Source organism: Phocoena phocoena, chromosome 1, assembly GCF_963924675.1.
Source record: "Phocoena phocoena chromosome 1, mPhoPho1.1, whole genome shotgun sequence".
NCBI classification, from domain to species: Eukaryota; Metazoa; Chordata; class Mammalia; order Artiodactyla; family Phocoenidae; genus Phocoena; species Phocoena phocoena.
Genome location: NC_089219.1, coordinates 173,916,226 through 173,936,418, shown reverse-complemented (window position 1 = coordinate 173,936,418; position 20,193 = coordinate 173,916,226).

The following is a 20,193-nucleotide window of genomic DNA, read 5'->3' as shown; positions in this document are numbered from 1 at the left end:
TCTGTACACATGTATTCTTTTTTTTTTCTTAGTTTTTCTTACAAATATGGCCACTCCTACAATAAACATCTTTATGCCTGTACATAGGTATGACTGTCTGCTAGGGATTGCCATAACAAAATACACAGACTGAGTGACTTAAATATTAGAAATTTATTTCTCACAGTTCTGTAGGTTAAAGTCCAAGATCAAGGTGTGTTGGCAGGTTTGGTTTCTCCTGAGACCTCTCTTCTTGGTTTGCAGATGGCTGCCTCCTTGCTGTCCTTCCATGGTCTTTGCTCTGTGTGGAAATTCCTTGTATTTCTTCCTTTTCTTATAAGAACACTAGTTATACTGGATTAGGGCTTCACATTTATGACCTCATTTAACCTTAATTACCTCATTAAAGGTAATTAATCTCCAAGGTATCTCCAAATGTAGTCACATTCTAAGGTACTGGGAACAGAGCTTCAACATGATTTTTAAAAGGACTCAATTCAGTTCATAGCAACAGGCCTTTCTCAATCAATGCTTTTAGTTCCGTGGAGTCAGTTTCTTGGAGTAACATTCCCCCTTTATATGCAATATGTTATGTTTAATTTTAATAGATGCTGCTCAGAAAATTTTCTTCATGTCACCACCAGACATAGTTCTTTTATTTATCTGTCTTATCTAGATGGGATGATATAGCTTATTAATAGTTTAGTATCTGTTGTCCTGACTGAGAGTAAATTTGAGTTTATTTACACTTATTTATTGGATGTTTGTGTTAGATCACTGTAGATTCTGTTGTTACCTTTGGTCTAATTTTAATGGGGCTATGAACATTTGTATATTTTTTGGTCAGTTTCCTATTATATTCATACATTAGCGGTAATAATAATAATAATAAATTATTTTATACTTTTTTTCAGATCCTTCATTTGTCTATTGACTTTGTTTAGTGTATCAGTGGTGATACAAATATGTGTGTGTGTAAAGTTTGTTTGTGAGGTATTTATTAGAAGTATTGAACAAATATTTCCTGTTCCTTTCTTGGCATATATTAGGACTTTACTTTTTTTCTTTTAAAGTTACGTATTGGCACGTGAGTTGCTTTGGCCAATGAAATGTGAGCAGAAAAGGCAACTCTCACTTCAAGGAGAGTTTTTTAAGCCAGTGTACCACAGAAACCAACATCATTTATGATGGTAATTTTCACATCAGCTGTGGTGTCAGAATGGTGAAATATGGCAGAGAGCCCCAGACCACCCATGATGAATACACAGCATGATGAGATATAGGTCTTTCTTTTATTAAGCCACTAAGATTTGGGGGTTGTTGTAGTAGAAAAATATAGACTCTCTGAACTAATAGAGTTAGCAACATTCCACCAGTCTCTAGTTTATGTTAGGTTTTAGATAGTTTTAAAGATTTTCTATAATTTTAAAGAAATTAAACCTTTATGGTATTTTAAATTTATTTTTTAATAGAGATAAAAGTCTAATTCATTTTACTTCATTTCTATAACTATCTGTAACAGCAGTAAGTAATCTACTCTCTCCCATTAATAAACTGGTGTTTTTATCACCTGTCAAGTTCTCATAAATACTGTCATCTCATTCTGGATTCCATATTCAATTAAATAGGATGGGGCTTCCCTGGTAGCACAGTGGTTGAGAGTCTGCCTGCTGGTGCAGGGGACACGGGTTCGAGCCCTGGTCTGGGAGGATCCCACATGCCACGGAGCAACTGGGCCCGTAAGCCACAACTACTGAGCCTGCACGTCTGGAGCCTGTGCTCCGCAACAAGAGAGGCCGCGATAGTGAGAGGCCCACGCACCGCGATGAAGAGTGGCCCCCGCTTGCCACAGCTAGAGAAAGCCCTCATGTAGAAACGAAGACCCAACACAGCAAAAATAAACAAATTAATTAATAAACTCCTACCCCCCCCCAAAAAAATTAAATAGGATGATACATTAGTCTGGTTTTTCACTAATGCAAACTTATCTGTGGCTTTATCCTATGTTCTCATGTATTCTTATAAATTTTAAGGCAGCCTGGTCTCCAACACTTTTTCTTTTTCCATAATTTTGGCATTTATTCATTCATTTATCATTGTTTCTTGTTTCGAGCATTTATTCTTTTGTATGAAGCTGAGCAAATTTTATAAAAATCCAGAAAAAATATAATGTAAAAAAATGTTTTTTGGATTAAACTTCTATCCATGATGTGGTAGGAGGAACTAGATTTCTCTTCCTGTCATAAACAACTAGAAAATTGGACAAAATATATTAAGGAATTATTATTAAATATTAATAAGGCAAAAGGAATCCTAAAATCTTCAACTAATCCAAAAGAAGACAGAAAAGAGAGAAAAACAAGAAACAAAAAACACATGGAGAAAAGAAAAAACAAAGAGCAAGGTGGTAGGCTTAAATCCAACCCTACTAATATTTTACGCTAAAAATAAATGGTCAAACACCTCTTTTTAAAAGTACAGATGGATAGACTGTAAACAAACTTTAAAAAGAAAGAAAAAACAAACTATATGTTGTCTACAGGAAAACCATGTTAAATAAAAGATGCATATAGGGCTTCCCTGGTGGCGCAGTGGTTGAGAGTCCGCCTGCCAATGCAGGGGACACGGGTTTGTGCCCCGGTCCGGGAGGATCCCACATGCCGTGGAGCGGCTGGACCCGTGAGCCATGGCCGCTGGGCCTGCGCGTCCGGAGCCTGTGCTCCGCAACGGGAGAGGCCACAACAGTGAGAGGCCCGCGTACCGCAAAAAAAAAAAAAAAAAAAAAAAGATGCATATAGATTAAAGATAAAGGGTGGAAAAATAATATTCATTGTATATCAGTCAAGGTTCAGTGAGGAAAGAGACATTATAGAATTATTTGAACAGGAAATGTTTAACATTAAGAATGATTAATTATACCATGGAATTGAAGTCATGAGTGATTGGCTAGTAAGAGGTACATGGAACTCTGGAGAATATAGAAACAGTAGATAGAAAGAGCAGTTACCACCCCTAGGTGCTGAGCTAGACTCATGAAAATGAAGCCCTCACTCACAGAGGTTAGATTCAGATTTTATTGGAGGGAGCACGGCCAACAGAACTTTTTGGAAATATGATCTTGGTAGAAATCCATCTTCTCAGACAAGGGTTAGCAAACTCTTCTGTAAAGGCCATATGGTAAATATTGTAGGCTTTGTGGGACATACAGTCTCTGTCACAATTACTCAGTTCCACAGTTGGAATATGAAACTTCCCGGTACTGACTAGAGGAATGGTTGTAGCTAGGTTTCAGTGAAACTTTACAAAAACACCTGGTGGCTTGATTTGGCATGCAGGCCGTAGTCTTTCAGTGCCTCCCCTAGAGTGTCTGGGGATTCTGTTCAAAGGATGATGTCTCACTAGAGGAACTCTGTTACAAAACAGCCTAGAGGGGAGAGGGGAGTATTGGGGAAAGCCGCTGGCTGCTGAGTGCTGCTTGGAGCCTGATGCTGGGGAAGCCCACATCGCTAAGGGAGCTGGGTGCTGAGGAAGCGATGCATGATGCAGGAATCACTTATTTGTCCAGTGCTTTTTGCAAAAAAAAAAAAAAAAAAATGGCCTTTAGGATTCTAATATAATTTTTATATTTACAGTATTTTCATTCCTATAATACATTTGTCTCTCATAGCCCTTATTTGTCAATAAATTATTAAATATTCCTTCATATTTGTCCATATTTCCAAATAAATTTATTTTTAATTAGTGCCTTAATTGTTCTTGTTTAAACTCTAAATATGATTCCTTTTTAAATGGAGTTTTAACTAGTTATTGCCAGAATATGCACAATAAGTACTAGATACAAATGATTGTTTTGCCTTCTCCATTCAATTTTACTTCATAATTGTATTTTTTTAATTGCTAGAACTTTGAATTCTAGCATTGTCTTCCCTCTTATATTGATTAATACATAGAGTGGAATTTGAAGCCATATATCTTAGGTAAAGAAAATATTCTAATCTGAATTAACTAAGCTTTAAAAATCAATAATGGATATTGACCTTTAGAAAACACCCTTTTGCATCAATTAAAATGATTAATTTTTTTCTCAGTCTAATTGTATTAAAATTTTAAAGGAAAATAAATTACCATTAAGTGATATCAATGTAAATTGTTAATTGTTTAAGCTGTAATTTTGGTTGATAATTGTTTTTGTTTAAAAAAATACAGTTTTACAAAATGTGGTATATACATGCAATGGGATATTATTCAGTCTGAAAAAAGGAATGAAATTCTGACATTTTCTCCCAGCGTGAATGAACCTTGTGGACATTATACTAAGTGAAATAAGCCAGTCACAAAAAGACAAATACTGTATGAGTTCACTTACATAAGGTATTTAGAGCATACAGCAAGTAGAAGGCACTTGCCAGGGGCTGGGGGAAGGGAGATGGGGAGTTATTATTTTATGGATACAGAGTTTATGTATATAGAGTTTCAGTTTTATAAGATGAAAAGAATTTTGGAGATGGATGGTGGTAATAGTTGCACAACATTAGGAATGTATTTAATACACACTGAACTGTACACTTAAAAATGGTGAATATGGTAAAAAAAATACAGTTTTAGAATCATCATTTATACTTTGGTATATAAACAATGTGGATATATACTTATAGTTTATAATCTAAAATTAAATAATTTTGGACTTATCCTGAAATTACTATTTGAATAGTAAATTAGTATTATAAGAACACCTACAATTTTTATATTTAAAATTCAACTGCTTTTCTTTTATCTTATCTTAAATACTTTTGTCTTTTTTTCAGATATTAATAAAGAGAAAATTAAAATGATTTATTACTCTATCGGTGGGGAACAAAAATCACAATATCTACACTGCATCTGTCATGTTTTCTATCAGTTAGCCTTTCAGAGCTAGTTTCCTTAATGTTTGTTTTCTGCTTCTATGTAATCATAATCATCAGAGTGCAATGAGACATTGTCAATTTAATTTAAATTTTCAGAAGTGCCAAGTTGATTGATCTTTTAAAGTGCCACAAGGATCTTGAAGGTAAACATCCTTTTCAGCATTATTAGTTTAATTTCAGTGGTACAGTCGATCCTATGAGAGTATTATGAACACTGAATCCTACATAAAATTTTATATGTCATTGCACTAAATTATAACATATGCTTGAAAGACTAAAATTTAATTAGCACACTCCATGCAAAAAAATCAAGGAGTCAATACAATAATTTCTCGTGGTCTTTAAACTGTTTTGAATTATATGATTTAAAAAGTCATATCTTTTCGCAAACTAATAAAAAATCCATGTTGCAAAAGTCCTAAATAAATAACATCCAATTTAAAAATACTGGATAGTATATTGGTAATATATTGGATAGATTCAGGTATACAATAATTAGTCAAACTTATTCCTGATAATCAAGACATTGGCAAAGTCATATTGGCACCAAAATTAAACTTGTTTCTCTATTTCTGGGTCCATAAATTTCCTCCTTGACAAAAGCTTCAGATGGGCAACAGTTTAGATTGTTGACAAATATATTCAGTAAAATTAATAGATGTTTATTTATATAATATATGAAAGTCCACGTTGTATTTGGTTCATTTTTTAGGTTGCTAGGGTAAAAACAGAAACAGATATCCTACGTGGTTTTAATTTTCTAGAAATAGATAACAGAAAAAAATTTCAGTTGAAGAAAAATATTCTTAAAACCAAAGAAAACTTTAAAATTTTTCTTGAATCAGTAAAAATGCAGAAAGGAAAAACAACTCCGTTTATTTTAATAATTCAATAATGATTTAATATATGTCAACATAAAGAATCATTATGACATAAATCACAGCAAGGTCCTTTTTGACCCACCTCCTAGAGAAAGGGAAATAAAAACAAAAATAAGCAAATGGGACTTAATGAAACTTAATAGCTTTTGCACAGCAAAGGAAACCATAACCAACATGAAAAGACATCCCTCAGAATGGGAGAAAATATTTGCAAATGAAGCAACTGACAAAGAATTAATCTCTAAAATTTACAAGCAGCTCATGCAGCTCAGTATTAAAAAAACAAACAACCCAATCCAAAATTGGGCAGAAGGCCTAAATAGACATTTCTCCAAAGGAGATATACAGATTGCCAACAAACACATGAAAGGATGTTCAACATCGCTAATCATTTGAGAAATGCAAATCAAAACTACAATAAGGTATCACCTCACACCGGTCAGAATGGCCATCATCAAAAAATCTACAAGCAATAAATGCTGGAGAGGGTGTAGAGGAAAGGGAACCCTCTTGCACTGTTGGTGGGAATGTAGATTGATACAGCCACTATGGAGAACAGTATGGAGGTTCCTTAAAAAACTAATGGAACTACCATACAACCCAGCAATCCCACTCCTGGGCATATACCCTGAGAAAACCATAATTCAAAGAGTCATGTACCACAATGTTCATTGCAGCTCTATTTACAATAGCCAGGACATGGATGCAACTTAAGTGTCCATCGACAGATGAATGGATAAAGAAGATGTGGCACATATGGTCAATAGAATATTATTCAGCCATAAAAAGAAACGAAATTAAGTTATTTGTAGTGAGGTGGATGGACCTAGTGTCTGTCATACAGAGTGAAATAAGTCAGAAAGAGGAAAACAAATACCGTATGCTAACACATACATATGGAATCTATATATTAAAAAAAAATGGTTCTGAAGAACCTAGGGGCAGGACAGGAATAAAGGCGCAGATGTAGAGAATGGACTTGAGGACACGGGCAGGGGGAAGGGTAAGCTGGGATGAAGCGAGAGAGTGGCATGGACGTATATACACCATCAAATGTAAAATAGATAGCTAGTGGGAAGCAGCCACGTAGCACAGGGAGATCAGCTCGGTGCTTTGTGACCACCTAGAGGGGTGGGATAGGGAGGGTGGGAGGGAGATGCAAGAGGGAGGAGATATGGGGATATATGTATATGTATTTATGATTCACTTTGTTATAAAGCAGAAACTAACACACCATTGTAAAGCAATTATACTCCAGTAAAGATGTTCAAAAAAATAAAAAGGCAAAAATGAAACACAGAAATATCACACAGGTAGAAATAATGGGAAGCAACTACCAAAAAGAAGTGTGAGAATTTCTAATGTGTAAAGGTTGGGAGAGGGGAGACCCCTGGGACCGGGGACCCGGACCTCATAGAAGGGACTTCAGTTGGCTAGCGCTGTCGTCTCTGAACCAACTATGAGGCTGGTTCCGCAATTGTTGGCACACTGAAAATTGGAACATACTACTCCTGGAAGGGTGGTAAGAAAAGAAAATGAAGGAAAAAAACAGGCTCCAGAAGGGATGCTGACAAGAAGAGAAAGAGAAAACAGAAAAAGGAAGCAAAGAGGAAGGCAATGTGTTCCTTCTTCCTTCTCCAGGCCTCTTAGTACCCTGTATTGTTAGAATAAGAGGGAGTCAACTGGCAAAGGAAAAATGTGGTTTGCAGACTCATAGCTTCCTTATCACAAAGCCCGATCATATAGAAAAATGGGTTTGAAATGGGGCAATATTTAACAATTGTGTAAGAAAATTCAGTATTCTTAAAGTCAAGCCAAAACTTTAAAACAGCACTCTATAAAATCATTTCTGTGAAAGCTTGCTATATTCTCTTTTTTAACTCAATATGAGAGCATGTCTGGGAAATTCTAGTTTGGTGGGTAGTTTTAGTTTTCATTGCAATGTTTCCTTTCACCTACAGGTGAAAGTCTTTTCTTGCTTTGCGTGTTGGAATTATCTGATGTTATCAAAAGAATTCTCTTAGTTTATTTAAAATTATTTTACAATTTTATTATGCACATTGCTGCATTTGAGTATTAATTTACCTGGAATTTAATTGCAGTTTGGTGTGATGTGGAGACATACTTTTACGTACTATCCCTTGCACCCCTCAGTGTGGATGGGCAATTATCTCCAACAATGTACTGAATAACAAGTATTTTCCTTCCTACTTCGTAATGCCATTCTGACATATATCAAAAACCCAAATAGCTGTAAGGATGTTGGAAGCATGTTTGCTTGGTTAACCTCTATTCTTGGTTTTATTTTTCATTATGAATTTTAGAATAAATTTACCAGTTCTTTGAAGAAAATGCAAATTGTAATTTTGCATGTAATTCAGATTAACTAGGGAAATATCTATTTTTATAATTTTTAGTCTTCCTATGCTTCCTATATACCTATGCTTCCTATGCTTCCTATATACTTCTTAGTCCTTATTTTACTTTCTTCTGTTTTCTTCAATGATCTTAGTAAACTATCAACATATTTATTAGTTTTGTTCCTTGGTGAATTGTATCCTTTGGTATAAGTGGCATTTTAAAGTAAACTTTTCATTTTATAATAGTTTTAGATGTACTGATGAATGGAAAATGTAATAGAATTGCCATATACCTCAAACCCAGTTTCCCCTGTTAAATATTATCTTACAGCACTATGGTACATTTATCATGATTAACCAACCAATATTTAATATATTGTTATTAACTAAGCTCCACACAGTTTTGGATTTTGTAGTTTTCTCTAATGAACTTTTTCTGTTCCAGGATCTTATGCAGGATATCAAGTTGCATTTAGCCCTTAAGACTCTTTGTCCTTCTCTGATTAGTTTCCCAGACTTTCCTTATTTTGGTCATCTCAAAAGTTTTGAAGAGTACTACTAAGGTGTTTTTAGGTATCCTCAGTTGGAGTTTGTCTGATGTTTTTCTAAAAATTAAACTAGAGTTGTGGATTTCTGGAAGGGAGACAGAGGGATTAATGCCATTTTTATCTACCATGTCAAAAGGATGTACTATCAACATGACTATCATTATTGCCGTTAACCTTGATCATTTGGCTTGAGGTAATGTTTGTCAAGTTTCCCCATTGCAAAGCTATGCCTTTTATTTTTTTAAAACTCTTTCTATTATTTACTCTTTGGAAGGAAGTCACTTTGTTCAGCATACGCTGAAGTGGTAAGGAGTTATATATAAATGATATTGTTTTTATTTAATTTTTAAAATTTTTATACAATTTTTAAAGGTTGCTTGCCATTTAAGTGATTACAAAATATTGGTTATATTTCCCTGTGTTGTACAATACATACTTGAGGCTATCTTATACCCAATAGTTTTTCTTAAATTAATTTTTATTAGAGTATAATTGATTTACAATGTTGCATTAGTTTCAAGTGTACAGCAAAGTGAATCAGTCATACATCTACATTCCACTCTTTTTTAGATTCTTTTCCCATACAGGTAATTACAGAGTAGAGTTCCCTGTGCTATACCATAGGTTCTTATTAGTTAGCTACTTTATGTACAGTAGTGTGTAGTGACATGGATGGACCTAGAGATTGTCATACTGAGTGAAGTCAGTCAGAGAAAGACACCCAATAGTTTGTACCTCCCACTCCCCCACCGCTACGCTGGTAACCATTAGTTTGTTCTCTATATCTGTGAGTTGCTTCTTTTTGTTATATTCACTAGTTTGTTGTATTTTTTAGATTCCACATATAAGTGGTATCACACAGTATTTTCTTCCTCTGTCTGGCTTTATAAATGGTATTGTTTAAAATTGGATTTTATACCACTTTATGGTAGATGGGAATACTTTTCATTTCTAATTCCAATAGTTTGTGGATTTTCTTTTACTTTCTCTGTAGACAATCATATCCTCTAAAATGCATCCAAGTTTATTTCTTCCTATTTCCAATCATTATAGTTTTATTTTTTCACTCATATCCTACTTTGCTGACTCAGCCCCTTAGTAAAATGGTGAATTTTTTCATGTTTTCTTTAAATGGACTAATTCTACTGTTTCATGAATAGAATAATGTTTGCTGTGTATTTTAATATTTTTATTAGCATAGGGAAGATTTTATTTTCTCCTAATTTTCTAAAAGGAATTTTTATCCACTTGGCTAAAAGAATTATGTCTGCTATATTTTAATAAATAGTTTTCTGCCATAGTTGAAGTAACCACATTTGTTTTCTCCTTTAATCTGTTAATACAGTGATATAAAGCAAAAGTCTCAGTACTTAGCCATAATATGTTCTCCAGATATATATTTTTTATGTTGATCATGCAGTATATATATATACATCTGTGTGTGTGTGTGTGTGTTTCCTGGCTTCATTAATAATATTTTCTTTAGAATCATGGCATCTTTTTCATAACTGAGGTTGACTGATAATTTTGATTTCTCAATTTCTTTTGGGGCTTTTTAATGAATATTTTAGCAGCTTTGTAAAATACCCAGGGAGCTTTTCCTCTTTTTCTAACTCTAAAACTATTTGTACAATGTAGGAAATAATAGTTTCTTTAAAGACAGTAAAACTGTACATCACTTTAAAACATTTAAAAGTTGATAAAAGTCTACATCACCATAAGACTGTCCCATTGCTTTTTTCTGTAGCTGTAGTTTAAAGTTTAAATTCATCTTAAATGTTCTCAATCTGTTAAGAATTTTCATTTTTCTTGTTGCTTATGTTAGTCTATATTTAAGGGAAATTATCTCACTGATATTTTCAAAGACACTGTCATGAACATTTTTCATATTACTATGATATTTCCTTGTATATTTTTTATATACCTGTTTATTGTTTGAATTCTTTCCTATTTCCTGTGATGTAAGATCCGTGATAGTATAGATTTTGTCTTATTCACTGATGCATCCTGGTATCTTGTAATATCTGACAGATATAGTACATTTTCCACCTACTTATTGAATGAATGAATAAATTGTGTCACAGTGTAAAGTTTAAGAGTATGAGCTCTATAATACAAACGTCTGGGTTTAAAGGAGATCATCCATTTTCCGGTAGTGTGATGTTGAGCAAATTTCTTAATCTCTTTAAAACCACATATATGTTCTGCAAAAGAGGATTAAACATAATTACTTTATAGGTTTTTAAAGGATTAAATTAGTAAAACAAACAATAGACTGAACATAGTACCTGCTTAGTAAACTTAAAAAACCTAACTTCAGTTATTATTATTATTACTATCTTATTAGTATTTAGTTGTTAAATATGTAATGATGAATAAGTTATGATCCTCATTGTAAAGAATTGACACTCTCCTAAGAAAGTGAGGAATGGCATGTAATTAAATGCAAAATGATAAGTGCTACAAATGGTATAGGTATAGTGCATGTACTTGTTAATTGCTCTAACAAGTAATATTTGTGAATGCTTTTATTATTTTTACCATTTGTAATGCTTTCTAAGAAACTTTAAAATATGATTCTGGCTTTATCGTGCTTGTTGACATGAGACAGACTGTATTTCTCTGGATTTAAATGTATAGTTAATCTTAAGACCAGCTTTAGCATTTCTGCCATATGTAATTTCAAAATATGTGAATGGCAACTATTTTGCCTGAGAAAGAGTATTTAAACTACTATCAGTTAAAAAGCCTTTCCAAAATGTATCAATGTACTGGTGAAATTTTAATTTCACTTTTGATTCTTCATACTCTAAACCTCACTCTCACTCTTTAAATTTGATATATAGGTAAACTGAGGGTTAAAAGTGTTGAAGATCACATTAAGTTCAAGCAAAAATGTTCCATCTTAATACATCTCTAGATATGAGAAAATAGTGTGGAATCTGATCAGAAGAAAAAAAAACTGTTGCCATGTGGACAAGAGTAGAGACAAACTTAATCTCCACGAAAAACAAAAATTTTTTTCAATAGACTGTATGAAAGAAAAGGTAACTGAAATCTTGGGCATTTGGAAATTTATTTTCAATAAGAATTTTTCTTAAATCAATATAAGAAACGTAAAAGATCTAAATTTATATTTATGTTCACCATTTTTTTAACAACCTGTTTGAAACCCAAAGAATGCAGATAAGAATTTCCTTTTTAAATAGAGAAGAGAAATTTGCAACTTGGCTCTAAGGGTTTCTCAGTCATAGTGACTGTTTTCCAATCTACTTTTTAGAGAATGTAGGGCATTCTGAACCCTTTTGTCTGAAATTCTGGACTCATAAAAGATATAGCTAGGCTTGCATAGTTGAACTTAGAAGCAAATTTATAAATGTTTGAGAACTACCATATGTTTATGTCAGAGCTCATATTGTGTTTCACAATCACCAGTTCAACATTAGTCTTGAAGTGTGAATAGGAAGTGTCCAAATTGGGAAGATGGAAAGAGCATTCCTGGCAGAGGCATAGCATATGTGTATTCTATGAGTTAGAATGCAGTTTCAAGGAAAAGTCAGTTTTATAGGGTTTATTAGAGTAATTGCAGATAAAGCTAAAAGGACATTTGTGACCAAATTATAAAAGGATACTTTGCCAAAATAAACTATCTTACATACATCAATGTCACGGTTAGTAATTTTGTAATTATGCATAACAACTAAGGCTAGCATTATGTTTGACCCATGAACAGTGAAAAACATTCATAAATTGGAGATCACAATTATACTTGTACTGACAAAAATTATTAGTAGTTTGAAGCCACATAATCTACCTCACTATAGCAATTTAATACATATTGCTGAATGATAAAATGTCTTTGATTTCCATGAGTATAGTTGAATTTAAGGCATTGTGTATATATTTATTCATTTATTTATATATGTTTGTAGGCATTCAACATATGTTTCCGTTTTCTTACATGTTAGGCACTATGCTAATGCTCGCAGATATGAGGATGGATAGATTTCGTTAACTCCCTAAAGTATTAAAGTGGACAAGGGGAGATAGAGATATTAACTATACACCATTAATCAGGATATAGGTTTTTAGTAGAAGTATATGCAAAGAATTATGGATTTAGCAGGAAGGAAGCACAAACATGTCTGAACAGCAAAGAGAAGAATCTACACTTAAGCCAGGACCCTGGTTGGATAAATACTTAAAAATGCTCCTACAGAAAAGGGCAGAGCTGCATTTTACTTTACCTAAACTCCTTATTGTTTACGAAAGATACGTTCTCTTCTTTTTTTTTACTTTAATATAATTTTAGATTTGCAGAAAAATTGCAAAGATAATACAGAGAGTTCCTATATACTCCAAACCCAATTTCTGCTGTTACTGACATCTTACATTAGGATGATACATTTATTACAATTAAGGAAGGAATATTGATATGTTTTTATTAACTAAAGTCCATAATTAATGCAGATTTTCTTATTTTTATCTAATGAACACTTTCTGTTCCCATCCTGGATACCACATGACATTTAGTTATCCCATCTCTTTAGGTTCCTCTTGGTTGTGACAGTTTGTCAGAATTTTCTTGTTCTTGACAACTGTGACACTTTTAAAAGTAGTGGTCAAGCAGTCTCTAGAATAGTCCTCAACGGAAATTTGTCTGATGTTTTTCTCATGATCAGACTGGGAAGAAGACCATAGAGGTAAAGTGCCATCACATGGCATCAAAGGTACATACTGTCAACGTGACTTACAATGATTGGTAATGTCATCACTAATCACCTTAGCTGAAGTACCATCTGTCAAGTTTCTCCACTATGAAGTTACCTTTGCTTCCTCCTTTTTATACTGTACACTTTGGAAGGAAGTCACTATGCACAGTCTACAGTTAAAGAGTGAGGAATATGTACATATATTATTTGAAATTTTCCTGCATGAAATATGTATTTACTTATTTGTTTATTTATTCAATCATTTGTTTTATCAATGTAAACTCATGGATATTTATTTTATACTTTGAAGTATAAGCCAGTACTACTTAATTTAGTTTCTCCCTTGAATTTTTCCAGCTTTGGACATTGGGAGCTTAATGGTTGGCTTCTGTGTCACATGGACAAATCCCATCTTTGAAGTTTTTGTCTGTTTGTTTGTTTTTAAATACTTCCTTACTTTCTGGCACTGCCTGTAAGATGCCCCAGACTCATTTGGTATATTCCCTAGCCCTAAAATCAGCAGTTTCTCCAAGGAGACCAGTTCCTTTCAATGGAGAATGGTATTATAACCCAAGATCTAAGCACTAGGTGTGCTCATTATTACTGGAATGTCACTGTTTCTAGGCCTTCTCAGCTGACAAAGCAAGGAAATACGTGTGTATTTATGTCATTACGTGCATATTTCAGTTGTTTTTCTCTGTTGTAACCAAAATGAACATTAATTATTTCAACAAAAGTCTTAGGAACATCTATTTGCTCAATGAACATTTTAACAAATATCTTTTACTTTTCTCCACTCCTTGAAATAAAACTCATCAGAAGGTATGAGGAATTCGAAAATAAATGAATGTAAATATGCTTAAAAGCATAGTCTTGCTTTCACTTAAAATAATTGAGCCAAGATTGTATTTCCTCTAAAATGTAGTTTTAGGATTACTGAACATAGATAATTAAAATATATTAAATCACAACTATAAAGATATTCATTTTGTTAGAACTTTATATGAATATGTGTCTTTCCAGGTTTCTATCCATAGATTACCTATGCTCAGAAAAGAATACACAGAGTTTAAGGTTTTCTTATTGGTCTGTAGAAGCCACTTACATGTGAAGTTAATGTCAACAATGTCAACTGAATTAAGTGTTTCCATAGGATGATCTTCCAAGGTGACGGGAGTGTAGGATCCAACATGCAGAGAGCTCACAATGGAACTCTGGAGTCTTTAACTGAAGATAATTGATTTATGTAAAATGCACACCAATTAGACAATTAGTAGGTGATCACACTGTTTTTCGTGGGGTGGGGAACTGCCATCATGCTGGCCTGCCTTGTTTGGCGTGTTGAATCTGTTGTGTTTTGATGTTTGAAGCTAATGACTAAAGATTGTAATTCCCTTTAAGAAACAGAGCTGGCGGAAGTCTGCAATTTTTGCCCTTTATCTTCTCTAAGAAAATGATCAAATTTAAAATAGTATTGCTTAGATTGGGGGGATGGGAATTATAGATATTCAAACATTTGAAACAGCAAAAAAAAATTGAGGCTGTTCTTTAATTATAAGGACATTTGAGTTTGAGAGCATGACTACATTCATTCTTTAAAGAAAAGTTATAAGTTGTTTTGAATCACTCCTTTTTTTCAAAATTCTCCTTTTAATCCACTTAATAAATATATTCTGATAATTGATCAAATATCAAGTTTATACAGAAGACACTAAATTTTCCAATTTTAGAATTGGTTGTTAGAGAAAATTTACATTTGATGTACTTTACAGGTACTAAAAATCACTTTACTATATTATTATGCCAAATATGTGTTTTTAATTTTCCCATAAGAGGTTAGTTCATTGTTAGAAATTCAGATTAAGGTAGTTGTTAAATATGGTGGAGGTAGGGTAGTTATTTTGAAAGATAAAGCCTTAATCTTCTGACCCATGGAAGATTCTATTATAAAAAAAAGTATTATTTACAATGCATATAGTGGCACTGGAAACCTACTGCTTATTTAACCAGACTCTCTGCCTTTCAGATGTAACCTTATCTCCTTAATCAAGTACTCTGCATAGGATTATCAATGGGATAATAAATTCTAAAATTGCAAGTCCCTCCTTACTTTCTTGAGACCTTCTGGTCAAGGTTTTATAATATATCTGAGCCATAAAAATGAATTTCTTTTTTCAATTTTATGTTCTCTGCTTTTGCAAATCTTGTTGATATAGTCACAGACATCATGACGGATAACTGTCAAAAACATTGGTTGACTTGAAATATGTTATTGAACTGCATTACCGGGATAATATCCAGTAGCACTTGCTCAAAACTCTAAAATATTCTGTGGCCACCAGTTTACTTTCGTGTGTTCAGTAGATCAGAATTTGGTATTACTTGCACAAAGATTGAGTTTTCAAGTTACTAAAAGTTGCTCTTTTTTCATGTTAAGTATAGATTTTATTTTGAGGTAAAATGAGACAGTTAATATAATTCACTTAGCCCATTACGTAGCCTATAGTAAGTGCTCAGTACATATTATCATTATTATACCATTTAATACAACCTTCCAAAATACTGACACTGAACAACTCTATTTAACAGATTAAAGAACTGAAGCTCAGAAAAATTGTTACTCTTCCATAGCTAGTAAGTAACTGAAGTTGTCTTTGAGCTCAAGTATCTCTGACTTCCGAGTCTTCTAGAATGTTCACATTGTACCTCCACACGCACACGGGTACACGTGCACAATAGAGACTAATTTTTAAATTATAAAAATGGAATTAAACACATTTTTATTTTATTTTATTTTCTAAATGGTCAGAATTTTCGTAGAGAACATAATTTACATGGTACATCATTATCTACCAACCGTAGATGAAAAGTGGTCGAGTGGAGGGGCGGCAGAGAAAATTGTGGTTACAAAGAGAAGAAAGGTTCCAGTTTTTCACCACCTTAGTCAGTATATGCTTCACACGGTTGGTAGGAGAGCAAGGGATATGGAACCATTCTACAGCCTATGTGTTCTTGAAAATCTGGGTGTACCTTGTGTAGGCATCATAGGGAAGGCAGTAGGAATGGCATGGGATGTGATGGCTGTCCCCTGGAAGAGCCACCAGGAAGAGCTTTCTTCTCTTAGGTTAATTGGAAGTTGTAAAGACATTTACAAAGGCTGGGTTGTCCATGCAAAAATAATCCACTGATACATAACATATAATTAAAAGCTGTTCACAATTTTTTACTTCAAACATAGCATTTATTTCTAAATTCAAATGAGGAATCATTTACTTGATTTTAATAAAAAGCCTACTGGCTTCAACTAACTGAGGATATGGCATAGTAGCCGGTGGGAGAAAATCTCCCTTATAATGTGTCACATATAAAGAGGCCTCAGGATCCAATACCCAAAAGGCAATATCCTTCAAGAATTCTACCAACAGACCCATGCACACACAAAGATATCATAATTGGAAGTAATTTTGTTAGGGCATGCTAGCATTGACAAAATTAACTGGATCACTTCATTTTCACAGTGCTTACATAGTATTGTTGAGGACGAACTTTCTTTCAGATTTTGTTAATGATTTTGTGAGATCAGGCAATTGTTCTCTTCCTTCATTTTCATTTCACCTACATGCAAAGAGCTGGCCTTACTCCATAGCCAGTGACCTATTCCTTGATGCTTCTGTTGATCTACAAACAGTGCATCCTCCAACTGAATGTTTTGAGGTCAACTACCATAACAGATGATTCTAGCATAATGATTACAGAACATTCTAACAACTCTGTTAATTTATTGAATTAGATAGAATTTATCTGTCTCATTTTGCCTTATATTTAGATAAGAGACTGTAAATATAATCCATAAATTTCTTTTTTTATTATCATGCAAATAGTAGAATTAAGAATCTAGGATCCTATTTAAGGCAACTTGAAGATTGTGACCTCTACTTTCCTTGCCCAGTAAATGAGTCATATCTTGAAAAAATGGATATTTTGTTTTGCTATCTGAGTACATTTTAGAAATTCTTCCCCTCCCTAATTTTGATATTTCCTTTAACTCTGACAAATTTAGAGAACAAAAGGTTGCAAAATTTGGGATAAATTCTGAGCAAAGGAAAGCATGGTAAGTTAAAATTTATAAATATGATAGCTTTAATAATTTCAGATCATTGTAAAGAGTCAAAAAGTAAATTTAATATATAGTATAAAATAAGTAGCCAATGTCTACCAGAATAAAATAGAATGATTTAACTAAACAGTATGAGAAGTAACTCTACAGGAAAATCTAGTGCTCTATCTTATGATGGAACAAAATGCATGTTCCTTTTGGACCTAAAGTGTTCACTATGAAAAGTAGCATCACTTGTTTAAACCTCATAAATCTACCTGGATGAGGTAATATGACTCATTGTAGGTCAATTTTCATAACAACTCTGCTGCCAAAAACTGAAATGACAGCTGTTGACACAGAATGTAGTTAAGGAGCAAAGACTGAAGAAACTTCTTTTGAATAAAACACGAAACTATCCCTGAACTAAATAAGTAGGACTACTGGCAACTGTTAGTCTTGTGAAAGATAAGATTATGTCAGAATTTATTTTTCAGTTGACTTCGATTTTCCAAGAGAGCTTGCTATGTGGAGGGGTTTGTCAAAGTGTACACATTGCAACTTAAATGTGCCCCAAAAAGCTGCTTTCTTTGCTTTCCAAATTTATTGCACCTGACACTGGAACCCCGTTCTCACTGATGGGGTTGGAGGTTGGAGAGGCACTTAAATATGTCCCTTCAAGGTCACTCAGCTCTTTGTGTTGAAACAATCTCTCTCTCTCTCTGGTATGTTTAGTCTTATTTTTGGACCTCTTGGTTTTGTAACTGCTCTGTCCTTCAGCATTTCTTCTCAAAACACTCTCCTTCACCCTCAGGTGCTTAGCTTTCTGATACCATCTTTGCTGACTCCTTGCCAACGTCTCCCTACCCCTTCTGCAAGAGCAAACGCTTATCCTTGTTGCTTTCTTTGCCCAAGAAACCCACAAACTGTTTTCTTAGCACAGGCAATGTTCATTGGTTGCCCCCAGGGAAGTTCAGCAATCCTCTGCTGACCAGGATCCCCTAATGAAGTTTTACGGAGGTTCTTACCCATAGAAAATCAGCTGTGCATCCCTTGGGGATGTCTGCCCTGCTGCTTCTGCTGCATGGTGCTTGCCTCTCACCAATGCACATCTCTGGAAGGCAGGCTGACTCTTAGTTCCAAGCTGCTTTACCTCTGCCTCCAACAGTCTGGTGGAAATCTCTACATTAATTACATTACTTACATGGCCACTGGCCACCGAAGTGGAAACAGGGGAGTTTCTGTGCCAGGTCACAAAGTGGCCCAATTACATGGTCTGCCATTTAAAATTTACTGCAGCCATTCTACTGCATTGTAGCAAGAGATTCTCTAATAGATGAATTTTTTTTTCTTTTTTCTTTTTTTTGTAAGGGATTAAGAGGAACAAGCAACTCCATTCTACCCCCAGGTCTGAAAATCCAGAGTTTCAAGGATAGATAAGCAGAGAATAACCAGGAAGTTCACTGATCACTTGTTTTTCCACTTTTCATCCTTTCTCCTGGTGATAAGATGAAATATATATATATATATATATATATATATATATATATAGCCACCAAGGGGTCAGATCTGTTTCTTTTTATCTCTGCAAAGTGTGCAAAGTGACCTCTTGATATAATCCTTGTTCAGTGTTTCGAATTCCAGTTTCCATGTATCACTGTCAGTTTATTTACTGATGTTATTTCATGAAATTATTCATTGCAGTTTCTTTCAGTTATTTGAATTTGGTTCAGTAGACAACACATAAATCAAGATGTTACATGTTCTGATCCCCTGCGATCACTTATAAGTAGTTGACTCTGTGATAGTTATTATCCATTGTATTTAAGCCTTTTCTAAATTGTGTTTTTCCTTTGAAACATCCTAATACCAGTTCTGTATTACCTTAGGAATGGCTCCATTTGCAAATTGCAGAGTAGTAAATCTCTGTTCTGATTCCTCCTAATTGGAGAACTTTATGTTCCAGCCTAGTATGGTGATGGGAGAGGGACTTGAATCTAGTTATCTATCTGGTTTGATACTGAGACTGTGTCTAAGTTGAAAGCATTTTTTTTGGTAACTAAATATGGAGCAATTATATTTGATATGTAACATCAGTACATGTACCCTGGCCCTATGTTTTACTAATCAATTTTACCTTTAATTTTAAAAAATAGATTTGTTGATACTCAGATATCTTTGTCATACAATCATTCCACTTATTTACACTGAGTGTTTAAATCAAAGGTAAAGCATTATATCTAAAAGAAAGAAAAAGTTTTGTAAAGCAAGGATAATAGAGGGGGAAAAAATCTAAATTAAAATATATAGCAATAATTGTAAATTCAAGTTTCTAAAATCTCTTAGGAATCTAAATTTTTTTCACAAAATAATGGATTGTGTGATTCAGGATTTCCTTTTACTCCACATTTTTATGAACTTGCAAAGTGGTACTATCAGTTTAGTTGCAATGTTAGCTTTTTATATTACTTAACTAATATAATTTTTTTTTTTTTTTTTTTTTTTTTGCGGTATGCGGGCCTCTCACTGTTGTGGCCTCTCCCGTTGCGGAGCACAGGCTCCAGACGCACAGGCTCAGCGGCCATGGCTCATGGGCCCAGCCGCTCTGCGGCACGTGGGATCTTCCCGGACTGGGGCACGAACCCGTGTCCCCTGCATCGGCAGGCAGACTCTCAGCCACTGTGCCACCAGGGAAGTCCCCTAATATAAT